We start from the raw sequence: 24,620 nt of genomic DNA, 5'->3' as shown, positions 1-24,620 counted from the left end.
ACTCTGGATAATCCATTTTTTTAGGACTATTTCTGATTACTTGGTTAAGTATTTTCCATATTTCTTGTGTGTTACCTTTATTCTGCTCTAATAGTGCATGATAATAATCTCTTTTACTGGTTCTTATAATATTTACTAGTTTATTTTTATAGGTCTTATATTTTTTTTCTGCTGCTTCAGTTCTGAATTTTAAAAACAATTTATATAAATTGTTTTTCTTTTTACATGCGTTTTCTATGCCTTTCGTTATCCATGGCTTACTTGGGTCTTTATACTTTTTGGAAACTTTAGTTAATGGAAAATGTTTATCATATAAGGAGATTATGGTAGACTGAAATACTTCAAACGCTGTATTTGGGTCTTCGTTTGAGTAGACCTCGGTCCAGTTTTGTTTTTCTAGGTCTTGCTTAAAGGCATCGATGGAACGTTGGGTTCTTAGTCTTATTTCTGTTATACAATTTGTTGATTTAGCTTTTCTATCGAAATAATTATGAAAAACTGCAAAAACAGGCAAGTGGTCACTTATGTCATTAATGAGAAGTCCACTTTCCATTTTATGATCAATCTTATTTATAAATATGTTATCTATTAATATGGCCGTGTCAACTGTTATTCTGCTAGGTTTCAGGATTACTGGGAAAAAGCTGTTGCTGTACATAGTATTTATGAAGTCAGTTGTTTTTTTGTGTCTATTTTTGTTTAATAAGTCAATGTTAAAGTCACCACATATTATTCGTGTTTTCTTATCGTTGTAGTAACTGAGCATATATGTTAGTTTTTTATTGAATGTGTCAATACATGTTCCTGGTGTCCTATAGATGCAACTTATGATGATATTTGATGCCTTTTTATTGTGTATTTCAATGGTTAGACATTCCATTAGGTTTTCTATTGTGTTTGTCAATCTCTCGATTTTACTGCATTTAAGTGCTTTGTCTACATATATTGCAACCCCCCCCCCCCTCCTTTTTTGTTTTCTCTATTAGTTGCAAACATTTCATAACCTTCTATTTCCATTTCAGTTGTTTTATCTTCATCAAGCCAAGTTTCTGATATGGCAATTATTTTAAATTTATTGAATTGATGTAAATCTGCTTCAATTCTAAGCCGCAACTCTTGTATTATTACAGTAACATGCCATCAACCGGCTGTGAATGCCGGCTGTGAAACTTCAAAATTGACGGCTACCAATCAATAGCAGGACACTAGTTAGGCTTTTATTTTTAAATTGGCTTTTGCAGCACTTGGCGGCGTTACCGTCATAGAGGATGAACAATCGTTGTGGAGGTTGGCTTGACTTGTTTTTATCGATTGGAGGCCGACCTGATCCCAGGTTTATTGCCATCACATACTGTTGCTGCCTTCGAAAACACTTGTAATTGTGCGCTGCTTAGTGGGATGGGGAATTTCGGGGCTCGCAGCGTGTGCCCTGTTTCGACTAGCAACAAACTTCAGACTACTTTTCAAAGGCAGTTTAATGGGTCCTTCAAATGAAAAAAAACCCTAAGTTACGCATTTTACAATTTTTGTAATGATGTATTTTGTGTTATACAAACATTCTTTTTTTTTTTTCAAACACTCAAAATGTTCAGAGGCATCTGTGCTATCCATACATATATAGTTTTTATTAGTTCTTTGGGATTTTTTTATTCTTTATTTTTTGCAAAAGGAAAAAAAAATTGTGTCTGGAGGTCCCAACCAAGCCCTACTAACAATCCCGACCGGACGTGTTCATGTAAAATGCATTGGTTTGAAGCCTCCTGCAAAGAGGCAAACTCATTTGCGATCCTCTGGCGCCACCTAAAAGTTGCACAATTGGAATGACCTCAACCCAACAATGTGGTATGCATACGTCTGTCCAAGCGAAAACAAAGCGATTGACGTAAAAATCGTGTGAAATGCATGTTTACACATTAGGTTTACGATGCTTTCAAAAATATGAATTTTAATGGGTCTCTATGGTGCAAAATATGTAAATTGTGAAGATTACGGAATCAAAACCTTTTTTATTATTGCTGTAATGCCTGAGAACTATCAGCCGGTGACGTCATGAAATTTAGGCCATTTTAGAACCCCCCCCCATACGTTTCAGCTCTCACGTGTTTTTCCGAATGCCTTAGCCTTTGATTCAAAGACATAATTTTACATTTATCGCAAGCGGTGGACTTCGAGGGTTAATAGGTAAAAATAAATCTACACGCATTTGATTCTGACAACCTAACACTGTAGTAGTCCCTCCTGATCAATGTTTACTCAAATGTCCCCTTTCTTCTAGTTATGAGGTCTGTGTGTGAATAGCTTATTTGTTTTAAAATGGAGCGTGGTGAGTTACTTTCTGTATGAAATGTACGATCTAATGAAAGCTGCCTTCCTTGTCCTTGCTTTGTCCAAAAACAGCTGATATAATACTCGATTCGATTTGAAGGCAAGATGGCGCCCGAGTTGGCAGCCGTCTGCAAGTGCTCTCATGAGCTTTGCTTTTTTGTTGTTATTTTTGTGTTTGTTTTGTAACTTTGTGTTTGTTGTTATGTCGTGTGGACCTGATGTGGACTTTTTTCAGCATTTTTTGGCCACGACATTCATCAAGACTCTGTGCTTGGTGGTTGCGCCTTCTCGGCAGCATGGGTATACCAGCACTGTTTTTGACTGGGAGGAATATCAGCGCCATTTGGTTGGTTTTTTGGTTTGTTTGTTTATTGAACATAAAACATATACAGTAATAATTTGACAGAAAATAAGGTAGATAAAAAAGTAAAAGAAAGAAATCAGTCTTCATTCAACACAGTTATTATGTTCAAAGGAGTAGGATGAAGTAAAAAAACTTATCTAGTCCTACCCCGTTATGTGTTTATATCTACTAAATCATTTTTATATCAATCAGAAAAGAAAAAGTAATAAGAAGTCTCCATTAAGGCTCATACTTTACCCTTAACCGTGATATTTTCACAACTTTTGGTTTGTATCAGGATTATATACATCCTCACCCTGGCACTCGTGTCAATTTTCTCTTGTATTCATAATGGATATTGCAATACATTTCTCTATTTATCAACTTAGTTCTGATTTATCATTATATTTAATGTTTAGAATTTATCATTTTAACTCTGATTGGTGTAGGTTGTTTGTACTATTTTTTTGAATTTGTTTTTGAACTCAGCAAGCGATTTACTCATTTTTAGGTCCATTTCGAGATTATTCCACAGATTAACACCTTTGCTAGATACACTTCTTTGCTTGATGTTTGTTCTTGTTTTGAGTTTTTTGAATAAGTTGGTACCTCTTAATTCATAGTTGCTTTCTCGAATTTCAAAAAACTTCTGAATGTTTTGGCAGAGCAGGTTATTGTGTGCTTTGTACATTAATTGGGCGATTTTAAAGTCAACTAGGTCATAAAATTTCATCGTATTTAATTTAATAAATAGTGGATTTGTGGGTTCCGTATATTTTGATCTATTAATAATTCGAATTGCTTTTTTTTGTAGTTTGAGAATAGGGAGTGTGTTTGTTTTGCAGGCATTTCCCCATATTTCCACACAGTAGGTCATGTATGGTAATAATAATGAAGTGTATAATGTGTACAAGGATCTCTTATTTAGCACTTCCTTGGTTTTGTAGAGGATCCCTACGGTCTTGGCTATTTTTCTTTTTACGTTATCGATATGTGGTTTCCAACATAGTTTTGAGTCTATTACTAATCCGAGAAACTTGGTTTCATACGCTCTTTCTATTTCAATTGAGTTTACCATAATTTTAGCTTGGTGTTTGATTGGTCTTGTGCCAAAAACAATTGACTTCGATTTTTTCAGGTTAAGTGACAATTTATTTCTGTCGAACCAGTTTTTTAATTTGTTTAATTCGTTTTCTACGGTTGCCAGGAGCTGTTTCAGATTTATTCCAGAACAGTAGAAAGTTGTATCATCAGCAAATAGGACACATTTAAATAGTTTTGAGACCTTGCAGATATCATTTATATATAAGATGAATAGTTTTGGACCAAGCACGGACCCCTGAGGTACTCCGTGAGTGATTTTCAGTTGATTCGTTTTTTTATTGTTGAGTTGCACGTACTGATATCTGTTTTCTAAATAACTTTTTATCCATTTATAAGCTACACCTCTAATGCCATATCTTTCTAGTTTTTTCAATAATATACTGTGATCTATTGTGTCAAAAGCTTTTTTTAGATCTAGGAAAACCCCAACAGTAAATTCTTTGTTGTCTATATTAGTGGCTATTGCTTCCACAAACTCCATAACTGCCATTGAGGTGGTCCGTTTTTCCCTGAAGCCATATTGATTCTCACTTAACAGCGCATGTTTTTGTATAAAACTATCAAGTCTGCGAGAAAATAGTTTTTCTAATATTTTTGAAAATTGTGGTAGTAGTGATATTGGTCTATAATTTGTAAACAGATGTTTTTCTCCACTTTTATAGATTGGAATAACTTTAGCAATTTTCATTTTTGATGGAAAGATACCAGCTTTGAATGACAGGTTGCATATGTGTGTGAAAGGTCGCACTACATATTCTATAATCTGCTTGATTATTGTCATATCAATATTAAAGCAATCAGTTGACTTTTTATTTTTAAAAGTTTTTATAATATTTGATACTTCTTCTTGTTTTACTGCAGTAAGGAACATCGTGGAGGAGTTTTTTTCTACGTATCTATCCACTTCAAATAGGTCTGTTGGATCAGGAATTTGTTTTGCTAGGTTACTGCCGATGTTGACAAAATACTCATTAAATTCAGTTGCTATTTCTGCAGTTTTTTCCAAAATAGTATTTTTGCCTTTGATAAAATACTCTGGATAATCCATTTTTTTAGGACTATTTCTGATTACTTGGTTAAGTATTTTCCATATTTCTTGTGTGTTACCTTTATTCTGCTCTAATAGTGCATGATAATGATCTCTTTTACTGGTTCTTATAATATTTACTAATTTATTTTTATAGGTCTTATATTTTTTTTCTGCTTCTTCAGTTCTGAATTTTAAAAACAATTTATATAAATTGTTTTTCTTTTTACATGCGTTTTCTATGCCTTTCGTTATCCATGGCTTACTTGGGTCTTTATACTTTTTGGAAACTTTAGTTAATGGAAAATGTTTATCATATAAGAAGATTATGGTAGACTGAAATACTTCAAACGCTGTATTTGGGTCTTCGTTTGAGTAGACCTCGGTCCAGTTTTGTTTTTCTAGGTCTTGCTTAAAGGCATCGATGGAACGTTGGGTTCTTAGTCTTATTTCTGTTATACAAGTTGTTGATTTAGCTTTTCTATCGAAATAATTATGAAAAACTGCAAAAACAGGCAGGTGGTCACTTATGTCATTAATGAGAAGTCCACTTTCCATTTTATGATCAATCTTATTTATAAATATGTTATCTATTAATGTGGCCGTGTCAACTGTTATTCTGCTAGGTTTCAGGATTACTGGGAAAAAGCTGTTGCTGTACATAATATTTATGAAGTCAGTTGTTTTTTTGTGTCTATTTGGGTTTAATAAGTCAATGTTAAAGTCACCACATATTATTCGTGTTTTCTTATCGTTGCAGTAACTGAGCATATCTGTTAGTTTTTTATTGAATGTGTCAATACATGTTCCTGGTGTCCTATAGATGCAACTTATGATGATATTTGATGCCTTTTTATTGTGTATTTCAATGGTTAGACATTCCATTAGGTTTTCTATTGTGTTTGTCAATCTCTCGATTTTACTGCATTTAAGTGCTTTGTCTACATATATTGCAACCCCCCCTCCTTTTTTGTTTTCTCTATTAGTTGCAAACATTTCATAACCTTCTATTTCCATTTCAGTTGTTTTATCTTCATCAAGCCAAGTTTCTGATATGGCAATTATTTTAAATTTATTGAATTTAGTCAGGTATTCTTTAATTTTTGTGAAGTTTTTATAGAGACTTCTACTGTTTAAGTGTATTACCGAAAGTGCATTTTCCAATTTTATATTAGTGTTGAATTGTTCATCCAGGTAATAGTCAGAGTTTGTTACCCTTTGTTTGTTGTTGAAGAAGTTATTGTCTGGGTCCAAATTGTTCTCGGGATCGAATGGCTTATAGTCAATATCTTCAAAAGGTTGGAAGTTCATGTTTTTGGGATGTGAATTTCCCGCTCCCACACGGTCGTCGATGGCTCCCTCACGTCCGTCGTTAGGTCCCCTCGCTGTCGTCGCTCGCTCTCTCACCGTCATCACTGGGTCCCTCGTGGTCACTGGCTCCCTTGCGGTCGTCGCCGACTCCCTCACGCTCGCCGGCTGGCTGCCTCCCGGCTCTCTCACTCGCGCTGGCTGGTTGTCTCCCGGCTGCCTCAGGTTCGCCGTCTCCCGGCTCCCTCGCGGTCACTGGCTCCCCTGCAGTCGTCGCTGGTTTCCTCTCGGTCGTCTCTCGCTCCCTTGCGGTCGTCGTTGGCTCTCTCACGGTGGTCGCAGGCTGGTTGTCTCCAGGCTTCCTCACGGTCGCTGGGTTCCCTGCAGTCGTCGCTGGCTTCCTCGCGGTCATCACTGGCTCCCTCACGGTCGGTCGTCGCTGGCTGCCTCGCGGTCGGTCGGTCTTGAAAAAGTTATTGTCCGGGTCCAAGTTGTTCTCAGGGTCAAACGTCTTGTGGTCAGTAGGGTTGGAGGTCATCAAAGGGTTGGAAGGGTCATCAAAGGATTCGAAGTCCATGTTTTTTGGTATGTGAATTTCCTGCTTCAGTAGGGTCAGAGTTTTTATTGTCAGGTGGTGAAAAATTCTTAGTATGCTGCTTGATGGTGTTGAACTCGAGCATGTTGTGTTGGAGTACTGGTGCGGGGGTGGACAATAAGTTTGTTATGTCTTAAGTAGGCAGTTTCCCCTCTGTCACGTGCAGCTTTTAATTTTGGGAGGAGCTCTTTTCTTTTTTGTCGTACGGCATCTGTAAAGTCTTCGTTAATGTAGATGTTGGAGCCTTTTAAATATTTTGCATTTTGTAGGATCCTTGATCTGTCCTTGTATCTTAGAAATTTCACCACAACTGGCCTTGGTCGAGGTCTTCCAGGGTCTTGTCTTCCTGTGCGGTGAGCTCTCTCCACCTCAATTTGCCCCTGTATCAGCAGTTTCTCCTTAAGGATTTTTTGAACTTTTTCCTCTGTTTCAGTCCACGTTTCTCCCGGTTTTTCCTCAATTCCATCAATTACTAAGTTGTTTCTTCTTGACTGTCCTTCCAAGTAGTCCACCTTGTCCGTTAATACAAGCATGCCGTCACATACTTTGTAGAATTCCGTTTGCATGTCTTTGGAATGGCCAGTTTGACAGATTAGATTTTTTTTAATGTCGTCTACCTCTTTTTGGGTAAAGTTGATGCTGGTTTTTATTTCTTGGACTTCCCTGGTAAAAGTGTCAAGTCGTGAGTTTGTTGAGTCGATTATCATCTTGACAAATCCTTTGAAATTTTCCTGTTGTTGTTGCAAGAGCGCCGTGAAAAGTTCTTTTTGTTGCTGGAGTAATTCATTTACTTGAGTGAGGGTCAGGGAATCCTCTTCCTGCTTTTGTGTCTTGCTTCTGTTTGGGTGGCATTTTGTCGGGTTTCGTTGCTAGCCGGTTGTATGCTAGTTTGTAACGTGTCCAGTAGGCTTGCTGCTGGGTGTTTCTAACTTCGCAAGTGGGTTTACCGGCTCCCTCACGCTCGCTGGCGTTTGGTTGGTTGGTCTCTGGTCGTGGGTTCCAGCTGCGTAGCGACTTTTCGCAGTTAGCTTCCGTGCTAACGTCCGCGGTTAGCTTCCGTGCTAACCAGCTAGCGTTTCGTCCAGCCCCCTCGTCACGTCGCCAATTTCTACACACGCGCTGCCACCGTGTTTCGCTCTGTTCTTTACTTTCAAATGTGGGAAAGCTTCACACGAGAGAAATGTTGACTTTACTGTTGCTGTTGCTGCTCCTTCTTTCCGCTCGGCAATGCGTAGCAACTCACGTCTGGTGAGTTGACTGTCGTTGCTGGACAGTCCCGGGGCGCTTGTGTCTTGCGCCTGTAATGGGCAGCATTTTTCACAGCCCCACTTTGTTCAGCGGAGAGATTGGTGCTGTTGAACGGTCTGCGGCTGGATGGATGTAAGGCTTGAGGAGCCGACGATGAGAAGAGGGGACGTTAGCGCGTAGCGCCGATGCGGATGTGGAACTGGGAGTCGCGGCTTGGAATTGAAGTGGATTTGCATGTGACAGGAGATGTGAGCCAATCTCTTTTTCGTCACTGGACGCTACAGCTTCGTGTTTGCTTTCAAAACTTAGCTTGTAGCAGACGTGTGCACATTTTCAGCATGACGTCTCTGATCGACTGGTGAAAGGACACTTTGATCCTCTCCTCTTTCATCTATAACTGCTTGAGGCAACAAAGTGTATGCAGAAAAGTGGTGAAGATTGCACGACTGTCTGTGTCCCATGTGTTGTGTTATTTTTGTTATTTTGACTTCAAAATGGTGCCGCGTGAGTGGCTGCCTTTAGAGCAGCTCCTATATTTTGTTGTTCTACTTCTTCCTTTCATAACTTTGCAGCTGTGAATCGGGAATTTCTCCATTGCGAGTCTAATAAAGGTTTTCTTATCTTATTCACCAAGGCGCTCCTTTGGTTTTATTATTCTTTGTCCAGATGGCTTTACGAGTGAAGAAATGCTCAAGCTGTGGAAAGGTCTGTTCTACTGCTTGTGGATGCAGGACAAACCACTTTTACAGGTATTTCTTTATTTCTTTCGTCACGGCTTGTGGAACATTTTCAGGCTGAGCTGTGATTTGTCGCCAATCACTTCTTTGAGCTCTTCCCAAGGCGTTCCCAGGCTGTCCTGGTTCGCCCCAAGGAATTCCTACCTTTGGGACATGCCCGGAACACCTCACTAAGGAGGCGTCTAGGAGATGTATTTTGATGGACCGCTGGAGTCGCGGTGCAACCACTCGGTGACTGTAGACAGCGGCTGTCATGCGCAAAAACGTAATTTTTATGCCATTTGGGGGCAGGGATTGTTAAACTGGTCCTGAAATGGACCGGCCATTCAGGAATCCCACAATATTCCCTCTGGCCACCACGACCCTGCGTGCTGGGCTGAATTAATGGCACCCACTGCCATTTAATTGTTAAATATATTGAGCCTTTCTTGGATTGTTTCACTTTCTATTTGCTTAATTTGAGGCACAATGTTGTTCACAGGAGGAGCTTTCCAACTCTGTTTGCACACTGATTCACACCTTTCATGACATTGATGGACGTAAGTTGATCCTATGCTGGTGTAATTCCAAATACAAATTAAAATGTCAAAAGCCGGTGGTGAAAATTGTTTTCCACAGAACTATTATACCTGGAGAGCTCCCTTAAGACCTTCAAAAGAGAGTGGACTGGCATTGACAGACTACGAATGGACAAGTTTTTCCAGGTGTGTGTGCGTGCGCGCGCGTCCATGAATATATCACTTTTCTCCCCCTTATGGTGGCCCTTCTTTTCGTATTACAGCTGATCCGCTTCATGTTCAGACAAAGCTTTGAGATGCTGAAGAGAAACAATTGGGATAGCAGGTAATCCATAAAAACTGTCATGCGCAAATGGTACAGTACGTCATAACATAGGTTAAATATTTTACATAATGTCTTTTCTATTTTTTTTTTTTTTTTTAGTGTGGTCTCAAGATTTCTGGAGCTCTTTGCAACAGAGCTCCTGAACAGTGGCAACGGTGCACCTGCTGGTCTGCAGTTTCATATCTTGGACCTTTACTTGACGGAATTAGGAGCTGTGGGTGCATCAGAGGTAAAGTTATGATCCAAACGGGTCATTTGGAGTATGGAGCGTAGATGGAGATTTGGGTACTTGTCCGTATTTATTTTATTGATCCTGTTGAATGCCTTTCACTTGACAAAAATAAACTGAAGAGAATTTAGATATGAAATTTTGATGTCTATCCACTCTAAATGCCAATATTATAGTTTGAGTGACACATCCATTATAGAGGATTCTGCAAAAGATTTTGAGGAAATATTAATAACTTATTGAAATAAAGAAATGTGATGGTCCTTTTCACATTTTTTCTCCGTAGCTCACTGCTGACCAGAACCTGAGATTCATCGAGCCATTCTGCAAAACGGCAGCCAAGACCAAGGAGTAAGTTCCTCTTAGCGTCCTTTTGTTTGATTTCATATCTGCAGGGAAGTATATTTTTTTAAATCTTCCACACCATTTTTAATGGTGTTGACTTAAAAAATATGTACTAAAAAGTACATTTTGTGTGAGTGTGTGTTTGTGTGTGAGTGCGTGTGTGTGCGCGCGGAGTGATAATATTACAGTTTAACCCCAGCCAGTCCCAGGGACTGGCTGATGAGAAAAGTGAGTCCCATTAGGCATTTCGAGAGTCCCAAATTTCGAATTCTTAAATGGTCTACTTATTCAATTGCATATGATAATAACACAAACAGCAACAATATACATTGCTAATAGGTTTATTTCTTATCAACAAATGCTGCAAAAATTTTAATAATTCAGGCATACGAGATTTGCTGAGAAATAGGTTCTTATTTCATTCCATAGTTTGGTCTTTGCGTTCATAAATTCTCTCTTTACTCCGCTTCCAATGATGCAAGGCTTTCTCAAAGTCAACTTATCGCAAAAAACTATCCAACTTTAGCTGCTTCCTCCGTGATACCTCCGCAATAAACATTCGCAACACTTGTTCGCAACACTTGTTTTAACGATACAAAACTTGGCAATCATCTACTTTCCGCATATTGCAAGAACGACATGCGACATTACTTCATGCGAGATCAAAACAACAATGGTGGCGATTGTCAAACTGATCGTTGCGGGTGGGAAAAAAAGATGTACCGTAGCAGGCCTGAGGATTTAGGAAATTCACGTTTTTCGATTCCGTTGGATTACCCAATGGGAAACCATGGTAACTAATTTTGGGTTCCGTAAACGTTCATCATAGGAAGCCATTTTTCTATTTTGACTGATATTCATAATCAAGAATTCTGATACTCCAAAGTATAATGCTTCAAGGGTAAATGTTTGAAAACTATGCATTAACAATGAACATTATATCAGCAACTGTGTACTCCAGGATTATTCAACGAAATAAATGGATCAAATTATGTTGTACTCATATGGCATCATGAATACAGCACACCACAAAATCAGAGTATTTTTTTCCAGTCTCACACCGCAAAGATTAATTTCCTGGTAATCATTAATACAGGTAAGTATTGCTGTGGCTTGACATCCTCTTCCCAAGACGATGCATGTGTAATCTACTATCAATTTGACGAAAGAATCTACCACGTGTCATCGTTAGTTCTACCGACAGCATATGACACCTTATGACAAATGTTTTATTCATAAAGTTACCACGCTACAACCAGTAAATTATAGAATAACCAAGACTGTCGACTATAAGGCGCCATTAAGTCTTAAATTTTCTCCAAAATGGACAGGACGCCTTATGGTGCGGAGCGTCCTTTATATGCGCTGAGTTCCAAAATCTGACTGACTGCCGACACGCTGTTTATATAGAGAAAAGGCGGAAGTGACTGTGAAAGAAGTCGGCCAATCAGGGAAGGGTGGGCGTGTATATATACATATATGGAGAGGGAGAGAGGGAGAGAGAGGACAGACAAGCTAGTCCGCCAATGGTGAAGGGTGGGCGTGTAAGTGGACGCCTCAAGCCAGTACCAACACTTGTATAGAGTGTGGCAATGTGCATTGTTGCAAAACAACTCCGGTTTTGGTTTCTAAGAACCCCTGAAAATAAATTCGACAAAAAGACACGCCTACGAAGCTCAGTTCAAACTTAAAGCCACCGGTTATGCTTTTGGCATGCGTGCCCATCTCACAGCAGCGGTGAAAAAACAAGTCAAGCAAATGAGCGTGCCGTTATTCCCGGAGGCTTGACTAAAGAACTCCAACCGCTGGACATTGGCATCAACCGGGCGTTCAAAGTATAGTTGCAAACGGCTTGGGAACAATGGATGATCGGTGGCAAACACAACTTTACAAAGAGTGAGAGGCAGCACTTGGCGAGTTACGCCACAATACGCAACAACGAGAGGGAACGCGGCGTTTTTGATGGATTACGGTACTTGCACAATTGTTCAATTCTTTCTACACACACGCGCTGCCACCATGTTTCGCTCTGTTCTTTACTTTCAAATGTGGGAAAGCTTCACACGAGGGAAATGTTGACTTTGCTGTTGCTACTCCTTCTTTCCGCTCGGCAATGCCTAGCAACTCACACTAGCATGTGATGCATTCAATGACAACTGAGATGTGCAGTCCTCTGCTTCTGATACAGAGGATGAGGACTTAGATGGATTTCTGGGTGATGATTGATCGAAAAACGTGAGAACATTGTACGATGGCTAAATAAAATACACCCGAACTCAGTTCTGCTTTCGTTGCCTTTTTAAAAACGTGTTTTTATCTTATCTGTATGTCTTGGCATGCCACCGTATGCTTCAAGCTAACGTGTTGGAGTGCGCGCATGCATGCCGTATGTTTAAGCTGGCGTATGTTTTACCACTGTAAAACTGCGGCCATTAGTACGATGCGTCCTGTGTATGTGTAAAATACAGAAATGTCACCCATTAATGAGACTGCGGCCATTAGTACGATGCGTCGAATAGTCGTGAAAATACGGTATTTTTGTGAACGTCAAACGTGTAAGCGTCACTTGCTCGTGTAAGAAACCCGAAAGGAGTCAAGTGGCGTATTCGGGTGTGCTCAGTTTGGTCGAAAACCGGTTTTCAGTTCTAACCTGAGGTGTAAAAATCTCAAATTTTCTGGTCGAAATCCGAAAGCCGGGGTTTGACTGTACTTTGGTCAGATTGAAGTTATTTCTGTGATCACTGAGGGTTATTCTTTCATTAACAGAGGGGTAACAATAATTTTACGTATATGAAAACGTTTTGTCAGTCTTGAATACCCCATAACCCAGCGGAATATGTTTACTTCAAATGTGGTAGAATTATCGGGCCTTTGAATATGTTTTCATTTCAATGGCTTGAAAGTGTATTCATCTAATTTGCCAGACAATCATACAACTTTTGACCTTAACATTGAATAACGTCACCAAAGCAAAATATCTCCAATTTGGATGTCAGTGTTCAAGAGGATTTGGCTGGCGTCCTGGTCGTGTAATATTACAGGCAACACATCCTTTATTGATCATACTAGTTTTAGGAGCGTCACTGATGAATGGCAGCGAAATTCTGTCTTGATCTGAAGCTTCCTGCTTGCTTTGTAATATTTGCCATCCACTGATCGACCATTCTCTTTAATTGACCGTCTCACCAGTCGGACACTTTTCCGAGCGATCTGCAACAGCATCTTCAACACAATTATTGACCAGGCTCCCTATGCCATTGAGGATCTGATGAGGGAGCTGAAAGAAGCAGAGTCCTCTGATTCAGGCCAGTCCTCTGATGATGAAGAGGACCCCGTGAAGCAGATTAACGGTACATTTTCACAAAAATGGGAAGAGTTTGTTGTTTAATTTTTCCACAAACACAATATTAATCGTAATACCATGTTTAGACTAATGAGGCTGCATAATGCATATTGTTTTAAAGAACATTTTTGAGTTGATTTTCCTTTCAAAGTGTCAACGTAATGATTTTGAAGTTAGCACTTTGCAAAATGGACGGATGGATGGATGAACGAATCCATCCTACATACGGTGTTTGATATTTTGGTGGCCGCATTGCTAGGTCATAGCGACTAAACCGCTCATCTTTAGGTGGGCAGGATGTGCAAATCCGCTGGCATTAACATGCTTTCCACATCATCACTTCAGTAATACTTGTTCAGCTGATTCAACTGGATTGTCGTCATGCCCGTTTTTGAGAATGTACCTTGCACATGGCCAACAGCAGGCTTGATTTCTTTCCATAGCTTTGGAGAAAGCGCCACACAAGCGATCGTTCAGCTCAGTACCAAAAGGCCCACGGGCAAGTGTTTGGGACCACTGCTATATAGTACGCAACATTAAGTGCAATCTGACCAAAAAAAAAATATTCCCCAAACTTTGAGTTTCCGTTCAGAATCACTATTTATATAGCACACAACAACCTGTTTTTGTGTAAGTTATTGATTGCAAATCATGAATGCTACAGTGTTTTAAAAAGAACTCCATGAATGTTACATAATTTTGTAAATAAATGACTGAATTGAATTGAATTTTTATGCCAGGAAGACATTATTTGCTGGTTATTTTGTTTTCAGGCAGTAAATCATACTTGAAACAGGGTGCTCATGAATCAGGAGACTCCGACACAGAGTTACAATTTGATGATGATGATGATGATGATAATACAGCACCAGTTCTACAGGTTAGTATTGTATTTTTATCCTAAATGCATGTTGTTGTTTTTCCAAGAATGAACACATATTTTGGGATACTTGGGTTTTCATTGGAAAGACATATGCTACACTGCACCACTTTAGTCAGAGCTCTTGATAAATACCATGTTCTGCTTTCCCCCTTCTAATGAAACATCTATTTTACAGTTTGACTATGCAGCTCTTGCTGACAAGCTCTTAGAGGTGTCAATTCGAAGTAGCACACCCAGCCACAATAGAGAGAGGCTCTACAAAATCATCAAAGTGTAAGTTTTGTAGCCCCTCAGACAGTTTTGAAAGTATCATACTGTATCTGTTGTTGTGGTCCGTGTGATTTAAATATGGCAAAAAGAAAAGCCAAACCTTCCTGTCCTTATGTGGAAGAAGTAATTGCCCCTTGAAGCTAGTAATGGGTTGTGACGCCCTTGGCAGCAATAACTGAAATCAAGCATTTGCGATAATTTGTGGTCAGTCTTTGACGCTATGGAGGAATTTTGGCCCACTTTGGCAGATTTAATTCAACTATGCCACATTGGAGAGTTTCCCTTTTGAGGTCACGCCACAGCATCTCTATTGGATTCAAATCCGGACTTTGACTTGACCACTGCAAAATCTTACTTTATTTTCTTTTGTTTTTTGAGCCGTTCAGAGATGGACTTGCTGTTGTGTTACGGTTAGTTGTCTTTCTGCATGATCCAAGAGTGCTTGAGTTTGAGGGTGCAAACTAAACTGATGGTCGGACATCATCCTTCAGGATTTTCTAGTAGACAGCAGAATTCATTGTCCCATCAATCACAGCAAATTGACCTTGTCCTCAGATAGAAAAGCAGCCCCAGACCATCACATTGGCAACACCATGTTTTATTAATCAAATGCTATCATTTCTACCCCAAATGTAACAGGCCGCACAAATTCAATTTTTGATTCATCGGTCGACAGAATGTTTTTTCCAAAGGTTTTGAGGATCATCTTGATGTCTTTTGGCAAATGTGAGATGAGCCTTTGTGTTCTTTTTGGTCAACAGTGGTTTTCGCCTGGGAACTCTCCAGTGGATCCTATTTTTGGCCAGTGTCTTAAAATTTCAGTGGATCAGAGAGTTGTTCAGCAGATTGGGAAAAGAGTGATTTTTACGCCAGTCGAATGTAGTTTATGATATGCATTATCAGACCTCTTGTCTTTCAACATACTTTCTCTCTCTTTCATGGCAGGCTGCAGGATCTCAGTGAAGGTATTGTTATTTTTAAATTGCCTGATACGACACAATGTCTTTCTTGTTTATTTGTGTTATGTGACTCATCCTCTGCCTTTTTTTTCGGTTAGGTCTATTTCCTCAAGATGGCTATCCAGAGGAAGTCTCTACAGATGAGGATGATGAAATGTTTGCCAGCAGAAAGAAGATGAAGCGTGGATAGAATGCAAAGGAAACAGCTAAGAATCGTAAAGGACCTCTTTCTCACTTCAAAATGCAACTTTTCTGGTGAAGCAAGCCAAGCAACACAAGAGGAAGAAGCTTTCCAGTTCTACAATGATGATCTGCAGAGCCTAAAAAAAGTAGCACCAGAGAGCACACTAGAAGACCTGCTGCAAATGGACAGTAATATTGCAACCCATAACCAGGAATATGGAGAGACTGGTTTTGTCATTAAAGAGGAAGAGGAAGAGTGGGAAGATGCTGAAGAAAAAACACCTGAACCGAGGTCTCTGAGAGACAGTCTCAGCAGTATTACAGCACTCATTGAAGATGCTAAAGGCAGAAGAAACATGGAATGGCTGAGTACAGCACAAAAACTCAGAGACCTGATCCAAGAAGAACAAATGAAGTGTTGGGAAGCAAACGAGTATACATGACTTTTTTGACATGACTTCACGTAGCACACAAAGTGGAATAATTAATATACAAGAAATGTATGTTCATGTTAAAATAAGTCAAATAGGTTTATGCTCATACTTGTGCGCTATTGAAATAAAGAGTACATTTATGTTTTGTTTGTGTGTATGCGTGTGTGTGTGTGTGTGTTTACGTCAGATCAAATTTGCGATGTGTGATGTCACTCAACAATGACGACCTCCATGGAGACACAACCGTGAATGCCAATTTATTATGAATGAATATTTATATTATTACATTTAGTTAATTTGACATGGCTTCATGTAGCACACCATGATTTGCACTGAGTGTTGGAATACATACATGCTGCTATCTCCTTGCATTAATTAAATTATTTGGTGAAATTCATTAAATGCATTGGAGATAGTATATACCTTTATTTATATGAATAAAATTAATTATGAAGAAGGTTAGCTGGGGTTCAAATGTGTTGTAACAAACCAGAACAACAGTTTATCAGAATCAGCCGTCTTTGTTGTTTAAATTCCCCCCCAATGCATTGAGGGTGGACTGGGACAATCCATGTGGAATATTTCCGATTTCCCACTTTCATCGAGTGCAGCATACGAATGCTTAGGAAAGGGTGCATGGATAAAACCTTTAAATCTCCTTTCGCATAGGTCACTCATCTCCCGAGGCCTCTTTGGATTCTCGTTTTGCCTGAGTAATTTCCTTTCCGACCCTATCCAGATGAGATGATCTTGGAGGATAGGGTCATTCAAATTCTATCAATGCTTAGGAAAGGTGCCTGCTTGTAAACTTTAAGCCCCCGTTATTGTCAGAATTCTAACATTAAAGTTAGAACTCTGTCTTAATTCTCAAAATTCCTGACTTTAATGTGAGTAATGTGTCAGAATTCTGACATAAGTTAGAATTCTGAGAATAAAGTTAGAATTCTGAGACAAAAGTGGGAATCTTGCCAACCTTGGATTTTTTTCTTTATTGGCCCTAAATCTCTTCTGTACACTTGTTTGTCTGTTGACTGTTGATTGCAATGTATTATTTATATTTGTTCATATTTATATATGTCCTTTGTATTCAATTTTCACTGCCCTTGTTTTTAGCTTTGTGCTTTTTAATGCACCGGATATTTGCACTGTGGTTGAGGGGAAATAAATTTCATCTATGCTGGATGTTGTAAATAGAGCATGTTTTACAATAAAGCTGGCTTTTGACTTTGACTTTTTGACTTTTCAAAATAACCGAAAACAAGATACAGTAACATACATCCGTGCCTGTGATGGCAATGTGTGATGTCATCTGTCTGCGACGAAATGAAGGAAAGTGCGCCTGAGCAGCACCGCTCCACGTGAATTAGTGTGAAAATGGCGGCCGTTCACGATCCAGAGATTCAACTGGCACAAAAGTTAGCCTCAAACGAAAAGCCCATTCGAACAAAAGCATTAAAAAAGCTAAAGAAGTATATAAATGTCAGATCACAGAAACTGACGGGCAAGTAACTCGCGTTTAGTGCTCTTATGTGCATTTATAACGGTGCTCGGAACATTCACAAATACGAATTAATAGCATTGCCTTGTGTTTTGAACGTTACATATCACTATATGGACACTTTTTGTGTCCAAGCTCAGTTTTTAATTAAATTCCATCCTTCGAAACTAAACAATGTTTTACAGTACGGTAAGTGGGTTCAGATTCAAAAGGTTAAGTTACACTATCCACAATTAACATTGTATACATCAGCAACGTCGTGCTAACTAAAACGCTTATTGTTAAAAAAAAAAGCCAAATGTAATGTTAATGTCAGGAAACTACGAGCAGTTATCAAAATTCACATGCACATTTCTACCTATGCCCACGTAAACCTCTGTGGATATCAAAAATCGCTACACTATCATAGATTTTATGGACATTAAGCTATCAGGAGGCTCACTGTTGAGAATAAGCTTAACGTGTCTTAATGTTTGACAACTTATCGCCACCCAAATTAACACTTAAATCCACTTCAACCTCTGAAAATAAGTAATAGTCTCTTTGTTTAGGATTTTATGAGCATTAATAATAATAATAATACATTTTAATTGAGCTTTTTCTTGCCCATAGGCGTTCACTATAGGGCATAATGCTTAACGCGGCTTGATGTTCTCTCTATTCTCTACCAAAATTCATGGGCACATGTCTGCCACAGTGTCTGAAAATATAAAAAAAAATCTGGCCGATATTTGAGATCTTGTAGACATTAATGTCTTCCTCTCCTCTCTGTGTGAATTAAGTTTAATGTTGAGGAAGGCGCTTAATGTCTGCATGCTGTCCTAAGTTACGCCTGCTTTTCCTTTATATAAGCAGCCTGTCCGCACATCAATCAGTCAAATGCAGTGCAGCTACTCCACATCATTCACAGAATTTGGAACTTGGTTCATACACAAAGTGCCCCACATTATTAGGCGTTCCTTCCATTTTGGAGGACATGTAAGAGTTTTGAATGTGCCTTGTAGTCATGAAAATATGGTAACGTTGCAGACATCTATACTTAAGGTTTGAAATTCAGATATCACTATCTGCCGTTTCGACCAGTGTCAAATCTGTTACCGATACTGTGCATGAACATTCTGATTGGAAATTTTACCAGTGGTGACAAAAGTCCAATTCAAGAGCCTTGATTTTATTTTTTTTAAATGCTTGCATTTTTTTTCTGCCTCAGGTAAGAGTTTAGTTGGTATGCACTATTTGAATAAGAATAAGAAAACCTATAATTGTCTCACAATGGAGAAAATCCCAATTTACAGCAGCAAAGTTATAAAGGAAGAAAGTAGAACAAAATATAGGAGCTGCTATAAAGGCAGCCACTTTTGCGGCGCCATCTTGAAGTCATAATAACAAAATACAATACAATACAATACATGCTGATTTATATAGCGCTTTCACAACAGCGGCAGCTGTAACAAAGCGCTTTACAAAACAGTTAACATGAAGTAAAATAATAAACACAACACAACATAAAACACGGACAGTCATGCAGTTCTAACTACAATACAACACATAAGATTGTCTGTGTCTAATGTGTCTTGTCTTGTTGCATGTTGTGAGAGGGAATGTAAAGGTATGTTGCACATACAGCACATTTGACAATAAAATTGTAGTTGACTCGATAAGACACAGTCGTGCAATCTTGACCACTTTTCCTGCATGCAGTTTGTTGTTTGATGCAGTTATAAATGAAAGAGGAGCTAATCAAAGTGTCCCATGTTTGGTTTGGGTTTGGGTTGTTTATTGAACATAAAACATATACAGTAATAATTTGACAGAAAATAAGGTAGATAAAAAAGTAAAAGAAAGAAATCAGTCTTCATTCAACACAGTTATGTTCAAGGGAGTAGGATGAAGTAAAAAAACTTATCTTGTCCTACCCCGTTATGTGTTTATATCTACTAAATCATTTTTATATCAATCAGAAAAGAAAAAGTAAGAAGAAGTCTCCATTAAGGCTCATACTTTACCCTTAACCGTGATATTTTCACAACTTTTGGTTTGTATCGGGATTATATACATCCTCACCCTGGCACTCTTGTGTCAATTTTCTCTTGTATTCATAATGGGTATTGCAATACCTTTCTCTATTTATCAACTTAGTTCTGATTTATCATTATATTTAATGTTTAGAATTTATCATTTTAACTCTGATTGGTGTAGGTTGTTTGTACTATTTTTTTGAATTTGTTTTTGAACTCAGCAAGCGATTTACTCATTTTTAGGTCCGTTTCGAGATTATTCCACAGATTAACACCTTTGCTAGATACACTTCTTTGCTTGATGTTTGTTCTTGTTTTGAGTTTTTTGAATAAGTTGGTACCTCTTAATTCATAGTTGCTTTCTCGAATTTCAAAAAACTTCTGAATGTTTTAGCAGAGCAGGTTATTGTGTGCTTTGTACATTAATTGGGCGATTTTAAAGTCAACCAGGTCATAAAATTTCATCGTATTTAATTTAATAAATAGTGGATTTGTGGGTTCCGTATAATTTGATCTATTAATAATTCGAATTGCTTTTTTTTGTAGTTTGAGAATAGGGAGTGTGTTTGTTTTGCAGGCATTTCCCCATATTTCCACACAGTAGGTCATGTATGGTAATAATAATGAAGTGTATAATGTGTACAAGGATCTCTTATTTAGCACTTCCTTGGTTTTGTAGAGGATCCCTACGGTCTTGGCTATTTTTCTTTTTACGTTATCGATATGTGGTTTCCAACATAGTTTTGAGTCTATTACTAATCCGAGAAACTTGGTTTCATACGCTCTTTCTATTTCAATTGAGTTTATCATAATTTTAGCTTGGTGTTTGATTGGTCCTGTGCCAAAAACAATTGACTTCGATTTTTTTCAGGTTGAGTGACAATTTATTTCTGTCGAACCAGTTTTTTAATTTGTTTAATTCGTTTTCTACGGTTGTCAGGAGCTGTTTCAGATTTATTCCAGAACAGTAGAAAGTTGTATCATCAGCCAATAGGACACATTTAAATAGTTTTGAGACCTTGCAGATATCATTTATATATAAGATGAATAGTTTTGGACCAAGCACTGACCCCTGAGGTACTCCGTGAGTGATTTTCAGTTGATTCGTTTTTTATTGTTGAGTTGCACGTACTGATATCTGTTTTCTAAATAACTTATCCATTTATAAGCTACACCTCTAATGCCATATCTTTCTAGTTTTTTTCAATAATATACTGTGATCTATTGTGTCAAAAGCTTTTTTTAGAACTAGGAAAACCCCAACAGCTTCCACAAACTCCATAACTGCCATTGAGGTGGTCCGTTTTTCCCTGAAGCCATATTGATTCTCACTTAACAGCGCATGCTTTTGTATAAAACTATCAAGTCTGCGAGAAAATAGTTTTTCTAATATTTTTGAAAATTGTGGTAGTAGTGATATTGGTCTATAATTTGTAAACAGATGTTTTTCTCCACTTTTATAGATTGGAATAACTTTAGCAATTTTCATTTTTGATGGAAAGATACCAGCTTTGAATGACAGGTTGCATATGTGTGTGAAAGGTCGCACTACATATTCTATAATCTGCTTGATTATTGTCATATCAATATTAAAGCAATCAGTTGACTTTTTATTTTTAAAAGTTTTTATAATATTTGATACTTCTTCTTGTTTTACTGCAGTAAGGAACATCGTGGAGGAGTTTTTTTCTACGTATCTATCCACTTCAAACAGGTCTGTTGGGTCAGGAATTTGTTTTGCTAGGTTACTGCCGATGTTGACAAAATACTCATTAAATTCAGTTGCTATTTCTGCAGTTTTTTCCAAAATAGTATTTTTGCCTTTGATAAAATACTCTGGATAATCCATTTTTTTAGGACTATTTCTGATTACTTGGTTAAGTATTTTCCATATTTCTTGTGTGTTACCTTTATTCTGCTCTAATAGTGCATGATAATAATCTCTTTTACTGGTTCTTATAATATTTACTAGTTTATTTTTATAGGTCTTATATTTTTTTTCTGCTGCTTCAGTTCTGAATTTTAAAAACAATTTATATAAATTGTTTTTCTTTTTACATGCGTTTTCTATGCCTTTCGTTATCCATGGCTTACTTGGGTCTTTATACTTTTTGGAAACTTGAGTTAATGGAAAATGTTTATCATATAAGGAGATTATGGTAGACTGAAATACTTCAAACGCTGTATTTGGGTCTTCGTTTGAGTAGACCTCGGTCCAGTTTTGTTTTTCTAGGTCTTGCTTAAAGGCATCGATGGAACGTTGGGTTCTTAGTCTTATTTCTGTTATACAATTTGTTGATTTAGCTTTTCTATCGAAATAATTATGAAAAACTGCAAAAACAGGCAAGTGGTCACTTATGTCATTAATGAGAAGTCCACTTTCCATTTTATGATCAATCTTATTTATAAATATGTTATCTATTAATATGGCCGTGTCAACTGTTATTCTGCTAGGTTTCAGGACTACTGGGAAAAAGCTGTTGCTGTACATAGTATTTATGAAGTCAGTTGTTTTTTTGTGTCTATTTGGGTTTAATAAGTCAATGTTAAAGTCACCACATATTATTCGTGTTTTCTTATCGTTGTAGTAACTGAGCATATATGTTAGTTTTTTATTGAATGTGTCAATACATGTTCCTGGTGTCCTATAGATGCAACTTATGATGATATTTGATGCCTTTTTATTGTGTATTTCAATGGTTAGACATTCCATTAGGTTTTCTATTGTGTTTGTCAATCTCTCGATTTTACTGCATTTAAGTGCTTTGTCTACATATATTGCAACCCCCCCCCCTCCTTTTTTGTTTTCTCTATTAGTTGCAAACATTTCATAACCTTCTATTTCCATTTCAGTTGTTTTATCTTCATCAAGCCAAGTTTCTGATATGGCAATTATTTTAAATTTATTGAATTGATGTAAATCTGCTTCAATTCTAAGCCGCAACTCTTGTATTATTACAGTAACATGCCATCAACCGGCTGTGAATGCCGGCTGTGAAACTTCAAAATTGACGGCTACCAATCAATAGCAGGACACTAGTTAGGCTTTTATTTTTAAATTGGCTTTTGCAGCACTTGGCGGCGTTACCGTCATAGAGGATGAACAATCGTTGTGGAGGTTGGCTTGACTTGTTTTTATCGATTGGAGGCCGACCTGATCCCAGGTTTATTGCCATCACATACTGTTGCTGCCTTCGAAAACACTTGTAATTGTGCGCTGCTTAGTGGGATGGGGAATTTCGGGGCTCGCAGCGTGTGCCCTGTTTCGACTAGCAACAAACTTCAGACTACTTTTCAAAGGCAGTTTAATGGGTCCTTCAAATGAAAAAAAACCCTAAGTTACGCATTTTACAATTTTTGTAATGATGTATTTTGTGTTATACAAACATTCTTTTTTTTTTTTCAAACACTCAAAATGTTCAGAGGCATCTGTGCTATCCATACATATATAGTTTTTATTAGTTCTTTGGGATTTTTTTATTCTTTATTTTTTGCAAAAGGAAAAAAAAATTGTGTCTGGAGGTCCCAACCAAGCCCTACTAACAATCCCGACCGGACGTGTTCATGTAAAATGCATTGGTTTGAAGCCTCCTGCAAAGAGGCAAACTCATTTGCGATCCTCTGGCGCCACCTAAAAGTTGCACAATTGGAATGACCTCAACCCAACAATGTGGTATGCATACGTCTGTCCAAGCGAAAACAAAGCGATTGACGTAAAAATCGTGTGAAATGCATGTTTACACATTAGGTTTACGATGCTTTCAAAAATATGAATTTTAATGGGTCTCTATGGTGCAAAATATGTAAATTGTGAAGATTACGGAATCAAAACCTTTTTTATTATTGCTGTAATGCCTGAGAACTATCAGCCGGTGACGTCATGAAATTTAGGCCATTTTAGAACCCCCCCATACGTTTCAGCTCTCACGTGTTTTTCCGAATGCCTTAGCCTTTGATTCAAAGACATAATTTTACATTTATCGCAAGCGGTGGACTTCGAGGGTTAATAGGTAAAAATAAATCTACACGCATTTGATTCTGACAACCTAACACTGTAGTAGTCCCTCCTGATCAATGTTTACTCAAATGTCCCCTTTCTTCTAGTTATGAGGTCTGTGTGTGAATAGCTTATTTGTTTTAAAATGGAGCGTGGTGAGTTACTTTCTGTATGAAATGTACGATCTAATGAAAGCTGCCTTCCTTGTCCTTGCTTTGTCCAAAAACAGCTGATATAATACTCGATTCGATTTGAAGGCAAGATGGCGCCCGAGTTGGCAGCCGTCTGCAAGTGCTCTCATGAGCTTTGCTTTTTTGTTGTTATTTTTGTGTTTGTTTTGTAACTTTGTGTTTGTTGTTATGTCGTGTGGACCTGATGTGGACTTTTTTCAGCATTTTTTGGCCACGACATTCATCAAGACTCTGTGCTTGGTGGTTGCGCCTTCTCGGCAGCATGGGTATACCAGCACTGTTTTTGACTGGGAGGAATATCAGCGCCATTTGGTTGGTTTTTTGGTTTGTTTGTTTATTGAACATAAAACATATACAGTAATAATTTGACAGAAAATAAGGTAGATAAAAAAGTAAAAGAAAGAAATCAGTCTTCATTCAACACAGTTATTATGTTCAAAGGAGTAGGATGAAGTAAAAAAACTTATCTAGTCCTACCCCGTTATGTGTTTATATCTACTAAATCATTTTTATATCAATCAGAAAAGAAAAAGTAATAAGAAGTCTCCATTAAGGCTCATACTTTACCCTTAACCGTGATATTTTCACAACTTTTGGTTTGTATCAGGATTATATACATCCTCACCCTGGCACTCGTGTCAATTTTCTCTTGTATTCATAATGGATATTGCAATACATTTCTCTATTTATCAACTTAGTTCTGATTTATCATTATATTTAATGTTTAGAATTTATCATTT

The 24,620-nt window shown here is 37.9% G+C and overlaps 1 protein-coding gene and 1 long non-coding RNA gene across 3 annotated transcripts in view; both read left to right on the top strand.

Moving 5' to 3' along the window:
- The window catches only part of LOC127612083 (ribosomal RNA processing protein 1 homolog A-like), a 103,378-nt gene that overhangs the window by 4,025 nt on the left and 74,733 nt on the right, over positions 1–24,620 (top strand). The window lies entirely within an intron of this gene.
- Positions 6,342–24,620, top strand: part of LOC127612141 (uncharacterized) — a 55,786-nt gene continuing 37,507 nt past the window's right edge. Inside the window, exon 1 of the long non-coding RNA XR_007965600.1 lies at positions 6,342–6,738. This is a non-coding gene — a long non-coding RNA (uncharacterized LOC127612141). The remainder of the gene's footprint in view (positions 6,739–24,620) is intronic.

The sequence above is a fragment of the Hippocampus zosterae genome, chromosome 12 (assembly GCF_025434085.1).
Source record: "Hippocampus zosterae strain Florida chromosome 12, ASM2543408v3, whole genome shotgun sequence".
Lineage (NCBI taxonomy): Eukaryota > Metazoa > Chordata > Actinopteri > Syngnathiformes > Syngnathidae > Hippocampus > Hippocampus zosterae.
Note: the sequence above shows the minus strand (reverse complement) of the source record. Positions and strands in the feature narration are given on the sequence as shown.